The sequence below is a fragment of the Nerophis ophidion genome, linkage group LG21, assembly GCF_033978795.1.
Source record: "Nerophis ophidion isolate RoL-2023_Sa linkage group LG21, RoL_Noph_v1.0, whole genome shotgun sequence".
NCBI classification, from domain to species: Eukaryota; Metazoa; Chordata; class Actinopteri; order Syngnathiformes; family Syngnathidae; genus Nerophis; species Nerophis ophidion.
The window spans coordinates 25506309-25530210 of NC_084631.1; the positions used below are offsets into that span (position 1 = coordinate 25506309).

The following is a 23902-nucleotide window of genomic DNA, read 5'->3' on the forward strand; positions in this document are numbered from 1 at the left end:
ACACGACCTGCAAAGATGAAGGACATTTTGCAACACGATCCGCAAAGATGGAGGACATGTTGCAAGACGATCTGCAAAGAAGAAGGACATTTTGCAACACGATCCACAAAGATGGAGGACATGTTGCAAGACGATCTGCAAAGATGGAGGACATGCTGCTACACGATCTAAGAAGATGGAGGAGATGTTTCAACACAATCTAAAAAGATGAAGGACATGTTGCAACACGATCCGCAAAGATGGAGGACATGTTGCAACACGATCTGCACAAATGGAGGACATGCTGCTACACAATGAAAGAAAACGGAGGAGATGTTGCAACACGATCCGCAAAAATGGAGGACATGTTGCAACACGATCTGCAAAGATGAAGGACATTTTGCAACACGATCCGCAAAGATGGAGAACATGTTGCAAGACGATCTGCAAAGAAGAAGGACATTTTGCAACACGATCCGCAAAGATGGAGGACATGTTGCAGCAAGATCTGCAAAGTTGGAGGACATGTTGCAACACGATCTGCAAAGATGGAGGACATGTTGCAACACGATCTGCAAAGATGGAGGACATGTTGCAACACGATCTGCAAAGATGAAGGACATTTTGCAACACGATCTACAAAGATGGAGGACTTGTTGCAACATGATCCGCAAAGATGGAGGACATGTTGCAAAACGATCCACAAAGATGGAGGACATGTTGCAACATGATCCACAAAGATGGAGGGCATGTTGCAAAACGATCTACAAAGATGGAGGACATTTTGCGACACGATCTGCAAAAATTGAGGAGATGTTACTACACGATCTACAAAGATGAAGGACATGTTGCAACACGATCTGCAAAGATGGAGGACATGTTGCAACACAATCTACTAAGATGGAGGACATGTTGCAGCACGATCTGCAAAGATGGAGGACATGTTGCTACACGATCTGCAAAGATGGAAGATATTTTGCGACACGATCTGCAAAAATTGAGGAGATGTGGCTACACGTTCTACAAAGATGAAGGACATGTTGCAACACGATCTGCAAAGATGGAGGACACGTTGCAACACGATCTGCAAAGATGGAGGACATGTTGCTACACGATCTGCAAAGTGGAGGACATGTTGCAGCACGATCCGCAAAGTTGGAGGACATGTTGCAACACGATCTGCAAAGTGGAGGACATTTTGCAACACGATCTGCAAAGATGGAGGACATTTTGCGACACTATCTGCAAAAATTTAGGAGATGTGGCTACACGATCTACAAAGATGAAGGACATGTTGCTACACGATCTGCAAAGATGGAGGACATGTTGCAGCACGATCTGCAAAGTGGAGGACATGTTGCAACACGATCTGCAAAGTGGAGGACATTTTGCAACACGATCTGCAAAGATGGAGGACATTTTGCGACACTATCTGCAAAAATTTAGGAGATGTGGCTACGCGATCTACAAAGATGAAGGACATGTTGCAACACGATCTGCAAAGATGGAGGACATGTTGCAGCAAGATCTGCAAAGATGGAGGACATGTTGCTACACGATCTGCAAAGATGGAGGACATGTTGCAACACGATCTGCAAAGTGGAGGGCATGTTGCAACGCGATCTACAAAGATGAAGGACATGTTGCAACACGATCTGCAAAGATGGAGGACATGTTGCAGCAAGATCTGCAAAGATGGAGGACATGTTGCTACACGATCTGCAAAGATGGAGGACATGTTGCAACACGATCTGCAAAGTTGAGGGCATGTTGCAGCACGATCCGCAAAGTTGGAGGACATGTTGCAACACGATCTGCAAAGTGGAGGACATTTTGCAACACGATCTGCAAAGATGGAGGACATTTTGCGACACTATCTGCAAAAATTTAGGAGATGTGGCAACACGATCTACAAAGATGAAGGACATGTTGCAACACGATCTGCAAAGATGGAGGACATGTTGCAACATGATCACACAGCTCATTAGCATTAAAGCTACGGCCACACAAAAGGTGGTTTACAGGTTGAAAGTAGAAATGTGGACAAACACTCAGGCTGAAAGACGTCCTTTCTGCGTGCACGTGCGGCCACGGCGGTGCGTTCACGGGCCCGCGTGCGTCGCCATGTGCCGGCCAACACGCCGAGCCGCGTTCCTTCACTCATGCAAATGCGATAGCAAGCTGCGACGCCAACGAGCGGAACGTGTGGGAGGCGACGGCTTCCGGCTCGGACCTCGCAGAGAGCAGAGAGACGCGGAGATTAGAGACTGGATGCAGGTTACGGGGCTGCGCCGCAAGGAAAAGACGAGCGCGTAGGAGGAGCGGGGGACTCAGGACGGAGAAGAAAAGGTTGAAATGGAGGAGCCGCTATCTAAATGAACATTTAGTATTTCAAATATACGTCATGTGATTGCGTAGCATACAAAGCAAACATTAGTATTAAGCTAACAAGAAAGGAATATAGTCATGATGACATCGCACTGACTGGACGGCGAGACCGACCCAAAAGGTTTCTTGAGTGATACGATCACCATACCGAGGCAGGTGTGTAAACTCAGCGCTCCTAGCAAGCAGAAAGTAAACAAACGTATATATATGTATGTATATGTATAAAAAAAAAAATTATATATATATATATATATATATATATATATATATATATATATATATATACATACACACATATATCTATATACATACACACATATGCATACACACATATACGTATATATATGTATATATACAGTATGTATATTTTTTCAAATATATATATGTAAATATGTATATGTATTTATGTATATTCATATGTATATATGTATATTCATGAGTTTATGTGTGTATATTGGTATACATATACATATATATTTGTATATATATTCAAATATATAAATATTTACAGACATATATATATATATATATATATATATATATATATATATATATACATACATACAAATATACCTACATATATAAAAATATACATACATAAACAAATAAATATACATATATACATATGATTATACATAAATACCTATACACATATATATATTTTTTTATATATACATACATATATATATTTATACATACATATAAATATATATAAAGATATACACCTATATTTGTATATATACATATATATGTATATATACATATATATGTATCTATAGATATATATATGTATATATATGTATATATTTGTATATGTACATATATATATATTTGTTTTACATACATACAGTATATACACATATACATAGACACATATACATACATATATTTGTATACATACATACACATATATATATCAAAGATATATATACGTATATAAATTTGTATACATACATATATATCTTTGTATATAAACATATATACACATATATATACATCCGTATATATTTATATATATATATATACATACATACATACATACATATATATATATATGTTTGTATATACTGTATACATAAATGGTAAATGGTTGTACTTGTATAGCGCTTTTCTACCCCTTTTTTAAAAGGAGCCCAAAGCGCTTTGACAGTATTTCCACATTCACCCATTCACACACTGACGGCGGAAACTGCCATGCAAGGCGCTAACCAGGTCCCATCAGGAGCAAGGGTGAAGTGACTTGCTCAAGGACACAACAGACGTGACAAGGATGGTACAAGAGGGGATTGAACCAGTAACCCTTAGATTGCTGTCACGGTCACTCTTCCAACTTTGCCACGCCGCATGTATATATATATATATATATATATACAGTATATATATATATATATATATATATATATATATATATACATATATATATACACTGTTTGCATCAACCGTTGTGTGTTTGTATTAACTATTGCGTTTGTATGAACCGCTATGTGTTTGTATGAAGTGTTGTGTGCTTGGATCAACTGTTGTGTGCTTGTATCAACTGTTGTGTGTTGGAGTCAACTTTTTTGTGCTTGTATCAACTGTTGTGTGTTTGTATCAACTGTTGTGTGCTTGTATGAACTGTATTGTGTTTGTATGAACTGTATTGTGTTTTTATGAACTGTTGTGTTTATATGAACTGCTGTGTGTTTGAATAAAGTGTTGTGTGTTTGTATGAAGTGTTGTGTGTTTGTATGAACAGCGGTGTTCGTGTTGCATTTCTTCGCTTGTGGATGCAAGGAGGTCTGCATGACAAAACAGAGCAAACAACGCATCCAACGTGTTGCGAACACCTTTCTGCTCGTCGCAAAACCGCAGTGATGTGCGAAAAATACCGTTGCGTGTTTTGTGCGGCAAACACACAATTTCGGCATGGAAGGAAACTTTGCTGCCAAGGATCCGGCGGCCATCGGTCCGAGCCAGCACCGCGTTTGATGGTGGACATCAAAACTAAACGGATCAGGCTACACAAGAACAAAAACCCAACGCTGGAGAACAGCAAAGACTTACTTGTAAGACGTACGGCAGGAGAAGCGTCCACAAACAAAATACAAATGTACCAACACGAAAGGGAGCAGCCGCACAATTTAAAGTATTTTCTGGATTACGGAGTGCGCCGATATATAAAGCCACACCCACTAAATAAAAAAACAACAACACATCTTTCCATATATTAGTCACGCCGGACTATAAACCGCAGATATATATAAGTTGTGAAATTTGTTATTTACAAATAAATATTTTTTAAATGTTTATTAACATACCTTAATGTTTTCCAAATGTCGGTAACACGGCAGTAAAATGGCTGACCAAACAAAACAGAAGTCATTGTCATAGACCCACTAGCTGTGCAAACTAGCTTTCCAATTAGCTAAACAGACTCAATAACTCCACGTTGACGTTTTGGTGAATATACTGAGGAATTTGTGAAACTGAAACCATACATAAAGCATGCTAACACTCGTAAACGTGTTAGCATATTAGCGAATGCTAATGACGACACTAGCTTGATTACATTACGATAACACGTACAAATATGCATGGAAACACTCCGACGGATGTCATACATGGGACGGTTAAGTAAGTAAGAATTGTTTTAGTTATATTGTAAAACTTACAAACGTTGCTGGGAGTGATGAAGGAAGAATCCTTCATCGAAAAAACACTATGGACGGCCAGAAGACGAAACGCCACTTCTGCGTCTGGTTCGAACAGTAGGAAACACTGTAAAGGTGCGCAAACTTGTCCAAAAGATGGCGCCATAGCACAAACAATAGCACTCCATTTAAATGTCTTTGCATGTGTTTAGTAAAAAAAACTACCGTATTTCCTTTAATTGCCGCCGGGGCGCTAATTAATTTAAAAACCTCGTCTCACTCCTGCGCTTACCAAAGGCATGCGGTAAAAGTAAGCATGTGCTAATTATTTTAAAACCTCTTCTCACTCTGGCAGTTACCAAAGGCATGCAGTAAAATTTGAGTGTGATGTAAGCTTGGACCTTAAATCCTACTGAATAGCTCTTAATCTTCTTCCCTTTATGCGATTTCAAATTACCGGTATTGAAATCAGCCTCCTCCATTTGGAAAATGATGACAGGGGAAGTGTCACTCGTGACGTCACGAGTTTGACCAGGCGGTAATACTAAGCATGCGCTAATTATTTTGCGAAGTGAGTTTGACCCGGTAGTAATTCAAGGCAGGCGCATACTATATGCCCTTCGGCAATTCAAGGAAATACTGTATTTGCTTTTGTACGCCATTTTATACGCCGCAGGGTTCAAAGCGTAGGAAAAAGGGGTACTAGGATGACAGGGGATGCAAAACAATATCAGTGCAATACTTTTTCATAACATGGTCACTACTGCCTAGTTTCTCTTGTTATATTCTTAGTTTACTGTTATATTTTTATTCTCATTGTTGCTTTTTATTTGTATTCTTATTGTAATATTTTTCTATTTTGTTTCCATTTATACCCCCATTGTTTACTTTTTAATTCAATCTCAATTCTGTACACTGCTGCTGGAATTTGGCGGTATAGATCTGTTGGTAGAGTGGCCGTGCCAGCAAGTTGAGGGTTCCAGGTTCGATCCCCACTTCCGCCATCCTATTCACTGCTGTTGTGTTCTTGGGCAAGACACTTGACCCACCTGCGCCCAGTGCCACCCACACTGCTTTAAATGTAACTTAGATATTGGGTTTCACTAAGTAAAGCGCTTTGAGTCACTAAAGAAAAGCGCTATATAAATATAATTCACTTCACAATGTTCCTGAGGGAACTCTCCTGAAGGAATCAATAAAGTAATAACTATCTATCCATTTATCTATCTATCCATCTATGAAGATGCTGCAGGAGAACACAAACAAAACAGGAAGTGCCACCAAAATAAGAGCGCTAAACCGGAAAAAAGGCACCAAACTCTGGAAACAGTCCAACTAGAGTAGGGGTCACCAACCTTTTTAAAACCAAGAGCTACTTCTTGGGTACTGATTAATGCGAAGGGCTACCAGTTTGATACACATAAATTGCCAGAAATAGCCAATTTGCTCAATTTACCTTTTATATATATATATATATATATATATATATATAAATGGGTATTTCTGTCTGTCATTCCGTCGTACATTTTTTTTCCTTTTACGGAAGGTTTTTTTGTAGAGAATAAATGATGAAAAAACACTTAATTGAACGGTTTAAAAGAGGAGAAAACAGGAAAAAAAATTCAATAAAATTTTTAAACATATTTTATCTTCAATTTTGACTCTTTAAAATTCCAAATTCAACCGAAAAAAAAAGAACAGAAAAACTAGCTAATTTGAATCTTTTTGAAAAAAAAAAAAAAATCTAAAATATAATTTATGGAACATCATTACTAATTTTTCCTGATTAAGATTAATTTTAGAATTTTGATGGCATGTTTTAAATAGGTTAAAATCCAATATGCACTTTGTTAGAATATATAACAAATTGGACCAAGCTATATTTCTAACAAAGACAAATCATTATTTCTTCTAGATTTTCCAGAACAAAAATTTGAAAAGAAATTCAAAAGACTTTGAAATAAGATTTAAATTTGATTCTAAAGATTTTCCAGAATATTCTTTTTTTCATTTTAATCATAAGTTTGAAGAAAAATTTCACAAAAATTTCACAAAAATTCTTCCTCGAAAAAACAGAAGCTACAATGAAGAATTAAATTCAAAATTATTTATCAGTCTTTACAATAAAAAAAATTAATTTACTTGAACATTGATTTAAATTGTCAAGAAAGAAGAGGAAGGAATTTAAAAGGTAAAAAGGTATATGTGTTTAAAAATCCTAAAAAAATCATTTTTAAGGTTGTATTTTTTCTCGAAAATTGTCTTTCTGAAAGTTATAAGAAGCAAAGTAAAAAAAATAATGAATTTATTTAAACAAGTGAAGACAAAGTCGCCCTGCGATGAGATGGCGACTTGTCCAGGGTGTACCCCGCCTTCCGCCCGATTGTAGCTGAGATAGGCGACCTCAAAAGTGAATAAGCGGTAGAAAATGGATGGATGGATGGATGTAAGACCAAGTCTTTAAAATATTTTCTTGGATTTTCAAATGGTCTCTCTTAGAATTAAAAATGTCCAGCAAAGTGAGACCAGCTTGCTAGTAAATAAATACAATTTAAAAAATAGAGGCAGCTCACTGGTAAGTGCTGCTATTTGAGCTATTTTTGGAACAGGCCAGCGGGCGACTCATCTGGTCCTTACGGGCTACCTTACGTTGGTGACCCCTGAACTCGAGCATGATCTACACATGGACGCATGGTTCCTGCTGATATCAGGTTGGATCAATACCTGTATCGGCCGATACTCAAGGCTCCGAAGGAAAAGGAAACAAAAGACAGGAAGTGATGAGAGGAATATCTAATGAGCGGCAGGAAGCGTGAATAAAATCCATCCTACCGACAACGGCGCTCGCTGGACGTCCGCAGGTGAGAGGAAGGACTTGCTCGTGTTCCTCCTCACTGCCTCACCTGCACGCACGCACCCGCTGACTCAGCACTTCTGCCGACAGGTGTCATGGCGCCCCCTGGCGTCAGGGCGCAGCTGTCACATGTCGCCGGGAGAGGAGGAGACGAGCAAACACTCCCGAGGACGTCGCCTCACCTGCCCAGGTGAGTTCAAGGTGCCGCCGCTAAGTCGGCCAGTGGCGGTCATGTGACATGCTGGCTGGCTGGCGAGGGGGGGGGGGCGTCGACGGAGAGGAGAAAAGGCTGTTGTTAGCGCGGTAGTCGGCGTCTTCGCCGGGGCTCCACGGGCGCCGGCGGCGGCAGTCCGGACGCGAGCTCCGCCTCCTCCTCCTCCTCCTCGGCGGGCTCCGCCTGTCGGCTCCCTGGCCCGAACCCGAGCCCGAGCCCGAGCCCGCTCTCGCTCTCGCTGCGGCGGCGGTAGGAGGCGGACGGTCCGGTGAGGTGGACCGCTCTCATGTTTCAGAGAGATGCGGGCGAGGGAGGTGTGAGCGACACGCCGCCTGGAGGAGTGTCTGCTGCTGCTCTCTACCTCCTCTCTTCTTCTCCTACCTCCTCCTCTCTTTTTCTCCTACCTCCTCTCCCTCCTTTCCTCTCCTCTCCTACCGCAAGAACCACATCAGTGTCCTCCTTTAGTCCTCTTAGGAGGACTGTGGTCCTCCACCAGTCCGCTTCTGACCAAAGACTCCTGACTGAAGAAACATTTCTCTCTCTCTCTCTCTCTCTCTCTCTCTCTACTCTCTCTACTCCATGATGGAGAGATGCAGCGCTCTCTTGCTCCATTTCTCTCTCACCCCCTCTCTCTCATTCTCTTCCTGTCTCTCTCAACTCCATGATGGAGGGATGCAGTTCTCTCTCTCTCTCTCTCTCTCTCTCTCTCTCTCTCTCAATTCCATGATAAAGAGTAGCAGATCTCTTTCTCTCCCCATCCCGCTCTCTGAACTCCATGATGGAGGGATGCGCTCCCCCCTCTCTCTCTCTCTTCCATGATGGAGGGATGCAGTTCTCTCTCTCTTTCACCCCCTATCCCTCTCTCAACTCCATGATGGAGGGATCCTCGCTCTCTCTCTTATCTTTCTCTGATTCTCCCCCCTCTCTCGCTCTGTCTTTCTTGACTCCATGATGGAGAGATGCAGTTCTCTCTTTCTTTCACTCCCTATCTCTCTCTCTCTTTCAACTCCATGATGGAGGGATGATCTCTCTCTCTCTCTCTTTCTCTCTTTCCTATCACTCTCTCCTTCTCTCCCCCTCTTGCTCTCTCTCTTTCTCAATTCCATGATGAGAGATGCTTTTCTCCCTCTTTCTCTCTCTCTCTCTCTCTCTCTCTCTCTCTCTCTCTCTATTCCATGATGGATAGATGCAGTTCTCTCTCTTTCACTCCCTATCTCTCAACTCCATGATGGGATGCTCTCTCTCTCTTTCCTATATCTCTCTCCTTCTCCCCCTCTCTCTATTCAATGATGGAGAGATGCAGTTCTCTCTCTTTCACTCCCTATCCCTCTCTCAACTCCATGATGGAGGGATGCACTCTCCCCCCTCCTCTCTCTCTCTCTCTTGATTCCATAATGGGGAGATGCAGTTCTCTCTCTCTTTCACTTTTTATCTCTCTCTCTCTCTCTTTACCCTTCTCTCTCTGTCCTATCTCTCTCTCCTTCTCTCCCCCTTTTGCTCTCTCTTTCTCGATTCCATGATGGAGAGATACAGTTCTCTCTCTTTCACTTCCTATCCCTCTCTCTCAACTCCATGATGGAGGGACACACTCACTCTCTCTTTCTAGCTGTCTCCATGATGGAGGTACACACACTCTCTCTCTCTCTGTCTCTCTCTCTCTTTCAACCCTGTCTAGCTGTCTCAATTATGGAAGGACACCCCCCTGCTCTCTCTCTCTCTCCTTCTCTCACCGTCTCTCTTTCTCTCTTCACCCTCTCTTTCTAGCTGTCTCTATGATGGAGGGATGCTATCTCGCTCTCTTCCTAGCTTTCTCTCTCTCCCCAACTCTCCCACTCTCTCGCTCTCCCAAACTGTCTCTCGTGTTCTCTCTCTCTTTTTCTCACTCTCTTCCCCTCTCTCGCTTGCTCTTTCTCATTCTGCCAGTCTCACTCTCCCCTCTCTCCCACGCTCTCTCTTGCTCTAATTCCCTTCTCTCTACCATTTTCTCTCTCCCTCTCCCACTCACTCCCCCTTGTCCCCCCCTTCTTTCTGCGAGGAAAAGGGGGCGGGGTTGCATCCTTGCTGGAATGAATTATGTCTGCTTTTTACTCACACACACACACACACACACACACACACACACACACACACACACACACACACACACACACACACACACACACACACACACACACACACACACACACACACACACACACACACAGCATGAAGTTTGCAGCCAGGAGGCAAACATGAGGAAATGCGTGCAAGTGTTAGTCGTGCGCACAATCGAAGGGCACATTTACTTCCAAATAAAAATCAAACAAGCTAAAAATGGCACGCAGAAAATATTCTCCCTATCCCCGGCCAGTTGAGAGAAACATTTTACAGCTTTTGTTTTTTAGTGTAAAACATTTGGAATGTGTTTTTGTTGCTTGAAGGTGATCTACTTGTGACAATGTGGCCTCCCGAGTCATTGCAAATATTCAAATAACATTTGTGCCGCAACACTGTTTGTAATGTCAAGTTTTTAAAGGGGGAACTGCACTTTTGTAGAGTTTTGCCTATCAATCAATCAATGTTTATTTATATAGCCCCAAATCACAAATGTCTCAAAGGACTGCACAAATCATTACGACTACAACATCCTCGGAAGAACCCACAAAAGGGCAAGGAAAACTCACACCCAGTGGGCAGGGAGAATTCACATCCAGTGGGACGCCAGTGACAATGCTGACTATGAGAAACCTTGGAGAGGACCTCAGATGTGGGCAACCCCCCCCCCTCTAGGGGACCGAAAGCAATGGATGTCGAGCGGGTCCAACATGATACTGTGAAAGTTCAATCCATAGTGGCTCCAACACAGCCGCGAGAGTTCAGTTCAAGCGGATCCAAGACATCATTGAAAATCCCTTTCGTAAGATGCACCTCAACTTCAAAATAAACATCAATAAAAGTCAGCTAACAATGCAAATAACAGGAGTACACTATCCTGCATTTGACGCTGTCTAAAAAAACATCCAAAAATCTACATTTGGTGACCCGAATATAAACAAATATTAGTGATGTTGTTATTATTTGCATGGACAAAGATAAAACCTTCTGGAGGAAAGTTCTGTGGTCAGATGAAAAAAAAAATAGCTGCTTGGCCACAATTACCAGCAATATGTTAGGAGGAGGCCCTGCGATGAGGTGGCGACTTGTCCAGGGTGTACCCCGCCTTCCGCCCGATTGTAGCTGAGATAGGCGCCAGCGCCCCCCGCGACCCCGAAAGGGAATAAGCGGTAGAAAATGGATGGATGGATGTTAGGAGGAGAAAAGGTGAGGCCTTTAATCCCAGGAACACCATCCCTACCATCAAGCAGGGTGGTGGCAGTATTATAGTTTGGGCCTGTTTTGCTGCCAATGGAAATTGTGCTTTACAGAAAGAAAATGGGACAATGAAAGAGGAGGATTACTTTATGTTTTTTACAAGTGTATATACATTTTTGACCATGACTGTACGTATGGGAATAATAATACAACTAGATGATTTTTTCTGACAGCAAGTTTGGAACAAGTCTGGTGGGGGGTAGGGTAGGGCCGGGCGATATATCGAATATACCGTATTTCCTTGAATTGCAGAGCACAAACGAAAATGTCAACAACAACAAAAAAAATGGAACGAATGAAAAGCAGTGTTATTTGAATAACGAAGGTCCTGCAGTCCTGGGTTCAAATCCAGGCTCGGGATCTTTCTGTGTGGAGTTTGCATGTTCTCCCTGTGAATGCGTGGGTTCCCTCCGGGTACTCCGGCTTCCTCCCACTTCCAAAGACATGCACCTGGGGATAGGTTGATTGGCAACACTAAATTGGCCCTAGTGTGTGAATGTTGTCTGTCTATCTGTGTTGGCCCTGCGATGAGGTGGCGACTTGTCCAGGGTGTACCCCGCCTTCCGCCCGATTGTAGTTGAGATAGGCGCCAGCGCCCCCCGCGACCCCAAAAGGGAATAAGCGGTAGAAAATGGATGGATGGATGGCAACAACAAAGGAGAATGTATATAGTGTATCATGAAGTGGGCGGAGCTATGTCAGGAAAACTTCTGTGATGAAGTACAATTATTTAAGTTAAAGTACCAATGATTGTCACACACACACTACGTGTGGTGAAATGTGTCCTCTGCATTTGACCCATCCCCTTGTTCACTCCTGGGAGGTGAGGGGAGCAGTCAGCAGCAGCGGTGGCCACGCCCGGAAACCATTAAAAAGATCAAACACCGCTTATTTGTTGTGTTCCTTGTTCTCCCCCACTGCCTCTCCTTGGGCTACTAAACCCCTCCCCTTCCTCCTTCCAAGACTGCTTGCACGTATAAGAACATCCATGATTGGTTGGTCGTTTACTATGATGAGTCACGATTGGTTAGGGACAGGCCAATCAGAGGCAGGATCATTGAAGCAGGAAGGGAAATCACAAAGTGCCTCCCTGCAAATGTTTTTTTATTTTTATCTGAGTTGGATAAATTTTGTATTATTTGCACAGCAATGTTATTTGGACTTGGAGAAGGCATTCGACCGTGTCCCTCGGGAAGTCCTGTGGGGAGTGCTCAGAGAGTATGGGGTATCGGACTGTCTTATTATGGCGGTCCGCTCCCTGTACGATCAGTGCCAGAGCTTGGTCCGCATTGCCGGCAGTAAATCGAACACATTTCCAGTGAGAGTTGGACTCCGCCAAGGCTGTCCTTTGTCACCGATTCTGTTCATAACTTTTATGGACAGAATTTCTAGGCGCAGTCAAGGCGTTGAGGGGTTCCGGTTTGGTGACCGCAGGATTAGGTCTCTGCTTTTTGCAGATGATGTGGTCCTGATGGCTTCATCTGACCGGGATCTTCAGCTCTCACTGGATCGGTTCGCAGCCGAGTGTGAAGCGACCGGAATGAGAATTAGCACCTCCAAGTCCAAGTCCATGGTTCTCGCCCGGAAAAGGGTGGAATGCCATCTCCGGGTTGGGGAGGAGACCCTGCCCCAAGTGGAGGAGTTCAAGTACCTAGGAGTCTTGTTCACGAGTGAGGGAAGAGTGGATCGTGAGATCGACAGGCGGATCGGTGCGGCGTCTTCAGTAATGCGGACGTTGTACCGATCCGTTGTGGTGAAGAAGGAGCTGAGCCGGAAGGCAAAACTCTCAATTTACCGGTCGATCTACGTTCCCATCCTCACCTATGGTCATGAGCTTTGGGTCATGACCGAAAGGATAAGATCACGGGTACAAGCGGCCGAAATGAGTTTCCTCCGCCGTGTGGACGGGCTCTCCCTTAGAGATAGGGTGAGAAGGTCTGTCATCCAGGAGGAACTCAAAGTAAAGCCGCTGCTCCTTCACATCGAGAGGAGCCAGATGAGGTGGTTCGGGCATCTGGTCAGGATGCCACCCGAACGCCTCCCTAGGGAGGTGTTTAGGGCACGTCCAACCGGTAGGAGGCCACGGGGAAGACCCAGGACACGTTGGGAAGACTATGTCTCCCGGCTGGCCTGGGAACGCCTCGGGATCCCCCAGGAAGAGCTAGACGAAGTGGCTGGGGAGAGGGAAGTCTGGGTTTCCCTGCTTAGGCTGTTGCCCCCGCGACCCGACCTCGGATAAGCGGAAGAAGATGGATGGATGGATGGATGGATGTTATTTGTTTTACGTAAAAAATACTATTTTTCAATTCTATTTATGTTATTTAATTACGTCCTACAAACCCCATTTCCATATGAGTTGGGAAATTGTGTTAGATGTAAATATAAACGGAATACAATGATTTGCAAATGATTTTCAACCCATATTCAGTTGAATATGATACAAAGTCAACATATTTGATGTTCAAACGGATACATTTTTTTTTTTTTTTTTAAAGTAATCATTAACTTTAGTTTTGATGCCAGCAACACGTGACAAAGAAGTTGGGAAAGGTGGCAATAAATACTGATAAAGTTGAGGAATGCTCATCGAACACTTACTGTATTTGGAACATCCCACAGGTGTGCAGGCTAATTGGGAACAGTTGGGTGCCATGATTGGGTATAACAACAGCTTCCAAATGAATTCTCAGTCTTTCACAAGAAAGGATGGGGCGAGGTACACCCCTTTGTCCACAACTGCGTGAGAAAATAGTGAAAAAGTTTAAGAACTACGTTTCTCAAATTGCAATTGCAAGACATTCAGGGATTTCAACATCTACGGTCCATAATATCATCAAAAGATTCAGAGAATCTGGAGGAATCACTCCACATAAGCAGCATGGCCGGAAATCAACATTGAATGTCCTTCGATCCCTCAGACGGCACTGTATCAAAAACCAACATCAATCTCTAAAGGATATCACCACATGGGCCCAGGAACGCTACAGAAAACCACTGTCACTAAATACAGTTTGTCGCTATATCTGTAAGTGCAAGTCAAAGCTCTACTATGCACAGCGAAAGCCATTTATCAACAACATCCAGAAACGCCGCAGGCTTCTCTGGGCTCGAGATCATGTAAAATGGACTGATGCAAAGTGGAAAAGTGCTCTGTGGTCGGACGAGTCCACATTTCAAATTTTTTTGGAAATATTCCACATCGTGTCATCCGGACCAAAGGGGAAGCGAACCATCCAGACTGTTATCGATGCAAGGTTCAAAAGCCAGCATCCGTGATGGTATGGGGGTGCATTAGTGCCCAAGGCATGGGTAACTTACACATCTGTGAAGGCACCATTAATGCTGAAAGGTACATACAGGTTTTGGAACAACATATGCTGCCATCTAAGCGCCATCTTTTTCATGGACGCCCCTGCTTATTTCAACAAGACAATGCCAAGCCACATTCAGCACGTGTTACAACAGTGTGGCTTCATAATCCGCCACACATTTTCGATGGGAGACAGTCCAGACCTGTCTCCCATCGAAAATGTGTGGCGCATTATGAATCGTAAAATACGACAGCGGAGACTCCGGACTTTTGAACGACTGAAGTTCTACATAAAACAAGAATGAGAAAGAATTCCACTTTCAAAGCTTCAACAATTACTTTCCTCAGTTCCCAAACGTTTATTGAGTGTTGTTAAAAAAAAAAGGTGATGTAACACAGTGGTGAACATGCCATTTCCCAACTACTTTGGCACATGTTGCAGCCATGAAATTCTAAGTTAATTATTTGCAAAAAAAAAAAAAAAAAGTTTATGAGTTTGAACATCAAATATCTTGTCTTTGTAGTGCATTCAATTGAATATGGGTTGAAAAGGATTTGCAAATCATTGTATTCCGTTTATATTTACATCTAACACAATTTCCCAACTCATATGGAAACGGTGTGGTTTGTACTTAATCAGTTTCTTTTCTGTGCATTATGTTAATACCCATCTTGACTAACTGGGTTAATAAAAGTGTCACTGACAGTTGTCACTCACTTCAATTTCAGTGACTATCGCTCAAAAATGAATATCTGTAAATGTATACTTTCACCGAAAAATATATCGAGATAAATATCGAATTTAAGTAAAAATATATAGCGATATATACTTTTTCGTCCATATCGCCTAGCCCACTGTTTTCCAACCATTGTGCCGCAGCACACTAGTCTGGTGTGCCGTGGGAAATTATGCAACTTCACATAATTGGTCCAAAAAAGTATTCTTTTGTAAATCCTTTATTATAATAATGTGCCGTTGTCTCATGCCTGTGCTCTGGATAGCTGGTTAGAGTAACCATGTAATACTCCATATCAGTAGGTGGCAGTAAGTAGTTCATTGCTTTGTAGAAGTCGGAACGCGTCGAGGATGGTTTGTTGTGATCCCAATATGCAGAGCACAGCTGGAGACTCCGTGCAGATAAAAAGGTATGTAACAATGAACAAAATGCAAGTCCCGCTAGGAAAAGGCACTGAAGCAGAGGGATGGCTGTGCAAAACAAAAGTAAAACTGGCTACAAAGTAAACAAAAACTGATTGCTGGACGACAGCAAAAACTTACAGCGTGGGGAGCAGGGACGGCTTCAACAATTTTTATTCGTACATGACATGACAATCAAAGTAGGATAGTATTAAATAGTACTGATTGCGAAAACAAAGCAAGGCAAAAAGCTCCTACAGGAGAACACCAACAAAACAGGAAGGGTCACCCAGGAAACAACAACAAACCTAAAATAAGGCACGACAACTTGGTCGAGTTTCATTTTTTTTAACCCTTGTCTGCTGGTGGTGTGTCTCCGTATTTTTTTTTTTGTCAAAAATGTGCCTTGGCTCAAAAAAGGTTGAAAAACGACTCTTAATGAAAATTGATAAAAATACAAGTTTATTAATACGCTGATAACTATTACAAAATATCTTTTTAAAAAAGGTGTTAATTTAACAGTGATTCTGTGACATACCGAACAGCCAATCATGTCGTGATTTAGGCTGAGTGTTGACCAATTGGATTAAAAGTGCTTGTCCCTTGTCACTACAAAAATAGGTTACTTGGAAGTAAGAAGGGAAACAAACATGATTGCTGGACGACAGCAAAAACTTACAGCGTGGAGAGCAGGGACAATTTAAATTAATGTGGCGAATCACATAAAATGATGTGGTGGGCCACACCAAAACAATAATAATACAGCAAATCACATAAAATAAAGTGGCATACACATAAATTAATGTGGAATACACATACATTAATGTGGTAAATCACATAAAATGATGTGGCGTCCACATAATACTAAAGCGGCATATCCCAAAAAATGATGTGGCAGGCTACGTAAATTAAGTGGCAAATCACATAAAATGATGTGTCCACATAAAATTAAAGCGGCCAATCCCCAAAAATTATGTGGCAGGCTACGTAAATTAAGTAGCAAATCACATACATCAAATACGCGTACAAAAACATTTTTATTGTTGTACTTGCTGACTATGGCACTACCGGTTAAATTAGTCTTTGTGAGTATTTCCGACGTTTTTGAATGCAACACGACTCGTATCAACCAATGAGAAGGCGGGATTTCTCTATCTAGGAAAAGTGTTACGCAATAGCAGCCACCAGCAGCTAGGGGGCATCGTTCTATCACGGTTTCAAGCTTTAAAAAAGTCCAATCTTTAGTTAGGCGACCGTTTTACGTGCTTTATTTGAGTACGAACAGGCAATAAAGTCCTTATTTAATCGCGTAAAGGTGCTAATGTTGGGTTGTTTGTCATTAAGTGCGTTTGGCGCGAGCTACCCGACTTTTCTAGCTTACTTCAGTAGCCAGCTTATAAAGTCGTAAATATGAACACAATTTACATTCGTACATGACATGAAAATCAAAGTAGGATAGTATTAAATAGTACTGATTGTTGGCCCTGCGATGAGGTGGCGACTTGTCCAGGGTGTACTCCGCCTTCCGCCCGATTGTAGCTGAGATAAGCACCAGCGCCCCCCGCGACCCCGAAGGGAGTAAGCGGTAGAAAATGGATAGATGGGTGATTGCGAAAACAAAGCAAGGCGTGAAGCTGCTACAGGAGAACACCAACAAAACAGGATGGGTAACCAAAATAACAGCGCAAGACAGGAACTAAAGCACTACACCCAGGAAACGACAACAAACCCAAAATAAGGCACGACAATCTGGTGGAGTTTCATTTTTTAACCTTTTCTGCTGGTGGTGTGCCTCTGTAATTTTTTTACGTAGGTTAAAAAAATCCATCCATCCTTTTTCTACCGCTTATTCCCTTTTGGGGTGGCGGGGGGCGCTGGCGCCTATCTCAGCTACAATCGGGCGGAAGGCGGGGTACACCCTGGACAAGTCGCCACCTCATCGCAGGGCCAACACAGATAGACAGACAACATTCGCACTCACATTCACACACTAGGGCCAATTTAGTGTTGCCAATCAACCTAAATGAAAATGCTACTGACTTTAAAAAAGAAATTCAACGCGTATGAAACAAACCTTTAAGGATGGGAGCCAGTATGAATCGAATCGTTACCCGCGAGAGTCAAATGGAATCGTGCAGTGCCCAAAGACAGATGAACCTCAATAGCGACAGAGAGGGAAAAAAAACTACCAAGGACCAGTCCAAATAATCAATGAGATAACATAATCAATGCAGATGGTTGAGTTGTGTTCAAGTCCAATTGGAAATCGGTGTGCTGTGATTGAGGTTCGGTGCGGCGATAAGCGACGAGCACTGGCAGAGTGCGCCAAGGCCTCTTAAATCAGTTTCCATGACAACCGTGTGCAACTTTCCAAAATAAAATAAAAAAAAAAACAACAGTTTATCTACTTTTCCGCGCTGCACCGAGGGAGGTCAAGGTGGATAAAAATAACGCGCCCCTTTCTTCCCGTCTGAGTCAAATAGTTCCAGTTTGTCCACGCCGACGCTTTCTTGCTTTATCCGCCGCTGTCAGCGCGCTTACTCGCGCTCCTCGCGCCGTCTGCGACACAATGATCGCCATGGTTACCGGAAGCTAAGCCCGATGTACTCTTTTCTCCTCCTCTCATCTCATGCTTCTTCTCCTCCGTTCTCTCTCCCCCCCCCACACTGTCGCTCGCTCTCTTTCTCTTCAAAAGCAACAATTTATTGGGATGCACTGATTGGACAAAACATGCAAAATCCACCAGCAAAGCAGGGCAACACGGCCGCCAGACGCCGCAGGACATGTGGACAGTCGATTATTGACCATTTTCATTAAAATGGATTTTAATAACTCCTCTACCACGGTAAGGTAGCAGCTCAGAGAGGAGTCATTGGGACACGCAAACTCCTCTGGGTAGAGGAGTTTGCGTGTCCCAATGATCCTAGGAGCTATGTTGTCTGGGGGTTTTCATGCCCCCTGGTAGGGTCTCCCAAGACAAACAGGTCCTAGGTGAGTGATCAGACAAAGAGCAGCTCAAAGACTTCTATGGAATTACAACAAAATGAACCCAGATTTCCCTCGCCCGGACGTGGGTCACCGGGGCCCCGCTCTGGAGCCAGGCCCGGAGTTGGGGCACGATGGCGAGCGCCTGGTGGTCGGGCCTGTTCCCATGGGGCCCGGCCGGGCACAGCCCGAAGAGGCAACGTGGGTCATCCCTCCAATGGGCTCACCACTCATAGGAGGGGCCATAGAGGTCGGGTGCATTGTGAGCTGGGCGGCAGCCGAAGGCAGGGCACTTGGCGGTCCGATCCTCGGCTACAGAAGCTAGCTCTTGGGACGTGGAACGTCACCTCACTGGGGGGGAAGGAGCCTGAGCTAGTGCGCGAGGTAGAGAAGTTCCGGCTGGATATAGTCGGACTCACCTCGACGCACAGCAAGGGCTCTGGAACCAGTTCTGTCGAGAGGGACTGGACCCTCTTCCACTCTGGCGTTGCCGGCAGTGAGAGGCGACGGGGTGGGGTGGCAATTCTGGTTGCCCCCCGGCTCAAAGCCTGTACGTTTGAGTTCAACCCAGTGGACGAGAGGGTAGCTTCCCTTCGCCTTCGGGTGGGGGGACGGGTCCTGACTGTTGTTTGTGCTTACGCACCAAACAGCAGTTCAGAATACCCACCCTTTTTGGGTACACTCGAGGGAGTACTGGAAAGTGCTCCTCCGGGTGATTCCCTTGTCCTACTGGGAGACTTCAACGCTCATGTTGGCAACGACAGTGAAACCTGGAGAGGCGTGATTGGGAAGAATGGTCGCCCGGATCTAAACCCGAGTGGTGTTTTGTTATTGGACTTTTGTGCTCGTCACAGTTTGTCGATAACAAACACCATGTTCAAACATAAGGGTGTCCATATGTGCACTTGGCACCAGAACACCCTAGGCCGCAGTTCCATGATCGACTTTGTAGTTGTGTCATCGGATTTGCGGCCTTATGTTTTGGACACTCGGGTGAAGAGAGGGGCGGAGCTTTCTACCGATCACCACCTGGTGGTGAGTTGGCTGCGATGGTGGGGGAGGATGCCGGACAGACCTGGCAGGCCCAAGCGCATTGTGAGGGTCTGCTGGGAACGTCTGGCAGAGTCTCCTGTCAGAGAGAGTTTCAATTCACACCTCCGGGAGAACTTTGAACATGTCACGAGGGAGGTGCGGGACATTGAGTCCGAGTGGACCATGTTCCGAACCTCTATTGTCGAGGCGGCTGATTGGAGCTGTGGCCGCAAGGTTGTTGGTGCCTGTCGTGGCGGTAATCCCAGAACCCGTTGGTGGACACCAGCAGTGAGGGATGCCGTCAAGCTGAAGAAGGAGTCCTATCGGGTTCTTTTGGCTCATAGGACTCCGGAGGCAGTGGACGGGTACCGACGGGCCAAGCGGTGTGCAGCTTTAGCGGTCGCGGAGGCAAAAACTCGGACATGGGAAGAGTTCGGGGAAGCCATGGAAAACGACTTCCGGACGGCTTCGAAGCGATTCTGGACCACCATACGGCGCCTCAGGAAGGGGAAGCAGTGCACTATCAACACCGTGTATGGTGCGGATGGTGTTCTGCTGACTTCGACTGCGGATGTTGTGGATCGGTGGAGGGAATACTTCGAAGACCTCCTCAATCCCACCAACACGTCTTTCTTTGAGGAAGCGGTGCCTGGGGAATCTGTAGTGGACTCTCCTATTTCTGGGGCTGAGGTCGCTGAGGTAGTTAAAAAGCTCCTCGGCGGCAAGGCCCCGGGGGTGGATGAGATCCGCCCGGAGTTCCTTAAGGCTCTGGATGCTGTGGGGCTGTCTTGGTTGACAAGACTCTGCAGCATCGCGTGGACATCGGGGGCGGTACCTTTGGATTGGCAGACCGGGGTGGTGGTCCCTCTCTTTAAGAAGGGGGACCGGAGGGTGTGTTCCAACTATCGTGGGATCACACTCCTCAGCCTTCCCGGTAAGGTTTATTCAGGTGTACTGGAGAGGAGGCTTCGCCGGATAGTCGAACCTCGGATTCAGGAGGAACAGTGTGGTTTTCGTCCTGGTCGTGGAACTGTGGACCAGCTCTATACTCTCGGCAGGGTTCTTGAGGGTGCATGGGAGTTTGCCCAACCAGTCTACATGTGCTTTGTGGACTTGGAGAAGGCATTCGACCGTGTCCCTCGGGAAGTCCTGTGGGGAGTGCTCAGAGAGTATGGGGTATCGGAATGTCTTATTGTGGCAGTCCGCTCCCTGTATGATCAGTGTCAGAGCTTGGTCCGCATTGCTGGCAGTAAGTCGGACACGTTTCCAGTGAAGGTTGGACTCCGCCAAGGCTGTCCTTTGTCACCGATTCTGTTCATAACTTTTATGGACAGAATTTCTAGGCGCAGCCAAGGCGTTGAGGGGTTCCGGTTTGGTGGCCACGGGATTAGGTCTCTGCTTTTTGCAGATGATGTAGTCCTGATGGCTTCATCTGGCCGGGATCTTCAGCTCTCACTGGATCGGTTCGCAGCCGAGTGTGAAGCGACCGGAATGAGAATCAGCACCTCCAAGTCCGAGTCCATGGTTCTCGCCCGGAAAAGGGTGGAGTGCCATCTCCGGGTTGGGGAGGAGACCCTGCCCCAAGTGGAGGAGTTCAAGTACCTAGGAGTCTTGTTCACGAGTGGGGGAAGAGTGGATCGTGAGATCGACAGGCGGATCGGTGCGGCGTCTTCAGTAATGCGGACGTTGTATCGATCCGTTGTGGTGAAGAAGGAGCTGAGCCGGAAGGCAAAGCTCTCAATTTACCGGTCGATCTACGTTCCCATCCTCACCTATGGTCATGAGCTTTGGGTCATGACCGAAAGGATAAGATCACGGGTACAAGCGGCCGAAATGAGTTTCCTCCGCCGGGTGGCGGGGCTCTCCCTTAGAGATAGGGTGAGAAGCTCTGCCATCCGGGAGGAGCTCAACGTAAAGCCGCTGCTCCTCCACATCGAGAGGAGCCAGATGAGGTGGTTCGGGCATCTGGTCAGGATGCCACCCGAACGCCTCCCTAGGGATGTGTTTAGGGCACGTCCAGCTGGTAGGAGGCCACGGGGAAGACCCAGGACACGTTGGAAAGACTATGTCTCCCGGCTGGCCTGGGAACGCCTCGGGATCCCCCGGGAAGAGCTAGACGAATTGGCTGGAGATAGGGAAGTCTGGGCTTCCCTGCTTAGGCTGCTGCCCCCGCGACCCGACCTCGGATAAGCGGAAGATGATGGATGGATGGATGGATTTTAATAAAAAATCATTCTGAAAAAGAAGCGAAACAACGTTTTTAACTAACACTCTTTACATTGAAATGAAGTGAATTATATTTATATAGCGCTTTTCTCTAGTGACTCAAAGCGCTTTACATAGTGAAACCCAATATCTAAGTTACATTTTTTTAAACCAGTGTGGGTGACACTGGGAGCAGGTGGGTAAAGTGTCTTGCCCAAGGACACAACGGCAGGGACTAGGATGGCGGAAGCGGGAATCGAACCTGCAACCCTCAAGTTGCTGGCACGGCCGCTCTACCAACCGAGCTATGTCGCCCCATAACTGCAGAATATAGTAGTATGTTCTGTAGGTGAGGGCTTAAAGGCCTACTGAAATGAGATTTTCTTATTTAAACGGGGATAGCAGGTCCATTCTATGTGTCATACTTGATCATTTTGCGATATTGCCATATTTTTGCTGAAAGGATTTAGTAGAGAACATCGACGATAAAGTTTGCAACTTTTGGTCGCTCATAAAAAAGCCTTGCCTGTACCGGAAGTAGAAGACAATGTGCGCGTGACGTCACTGGTTGTAGGGCTCCTCAAATCCTCACATTGTTTATAATCATAGCCACCAGCAGCTAGAGCGATTCGGACCGAGAAAACGACGATTTCCCCATTAATTTGAGCGAGGATGAAAGATTCGTGGATGAGAATAGTGAGAGTGAAGGACAATAAAAAAATTTTAAAAATAATAATTCTGGAAAATCCCGTATCTGCTTATTGTGTTACTAGTGTTTTAGTGAGATTATATGGTACCTGAAAGCCGGAGGGGTGTGGTGACCACCAGTGTCTCCGGTGGGAGGAGATAATAGTCCGCAGCTGCAGGAGGACGCAAGCTCCGCTCATGTCTACGGTAAGAGCCAATTTATTAGCATCATTTTCTCACCGAAACCTGCCGGTTGACATGTGGTCGGAAACCATGTTCGCTTGACTGCTCTGTTCCTTAGTAAAGTTTCACCTTCGGGAATGTAACCAAGGAAACACCGGCTGTGTTTGTGTTGCTAAAGGCAGTTGCAATACACCGCTTGCCACCTAAATCTTCTCTTCTTTGACTTCTCCATTATTAATTGAACAAATTGCAAAAGATTCAGCAACACAGATGTCCAGTATACTGTGTAATTATGCGATTAAAGCAGACTACTTATAGCTTGGATCGGGCTTAAGAACATGTCCGCTACCACCGGTGACGTCACGCACACGCGTCGTCATACCACGACGTTTTCAACAGGATACTTTGCGGGAAATTTAAAATTGCAATTCAGTAAACTAAAAAGGCCGTATTGGCATGTGTTGCGATGTTAATGTTTCATCATTGATATATAAACTATCAGACTGCGTGGTCGGTAGTAGTGGGTTTCAGTAGGCCTTTAAGTGGATAGCCCACACCCCCCTAAAATCGTCACATTTCATGTGTCAGGTAAACATGGCGCTACAAGTCTCCCCTTCCTGCTGTAGTATCCGTAAGTCAGGGTGGTGCATCTGCTCACAAATACCCTAAAGCAGGGGTCCCCAAACTACGGCCCACGGGAAGTCCCAAGTTAAAAATAAATAAATACATTTTTTAAAAAATATATATATATATATATATATTTTTTTTTTTTAAAATAAATTAATTTATTTAATTAATTAATAAAAAAATGTGTATATATATATATATATATATATATATATATATATATATATATGTATGTATGTATGTATTTTTTTGTAATTAATTAATTAATGTATTTTTAACTTGGGACTTCCTGTGTCCCAAGTTAAAAATAAATAAA

At 44.4% G+C, this 23902-nt stretch overlaps 1 protein-coding gene across 12 annotated transcripts in view; it reads right to left on the reverse strand.

The window, feature by feature from the left end:
- syngap1b (synaptic Ras GTPase activating protein 1b) overlaps positions 1-23902 on the reverse strand; it is a 390106-nt gene that overhangs the window by 150959 nt on the left and 215245 nt on the right. The window contains exon 1 of one of the 12 annotated variants that reach the window (XM_061882353.1): positions 7833-10057. The exons of the other annotated variants lie outside the window; for them this stretch is intronic. The gene's annotated coding sequence lies outside the window, so the exon portion shown is untranslated. Of the gene's footprint in view, positions 1-7832; positions 10058-23902 lie in introns of those variants that run through there. 12 annotated transcript variants of the gene reach the window in all.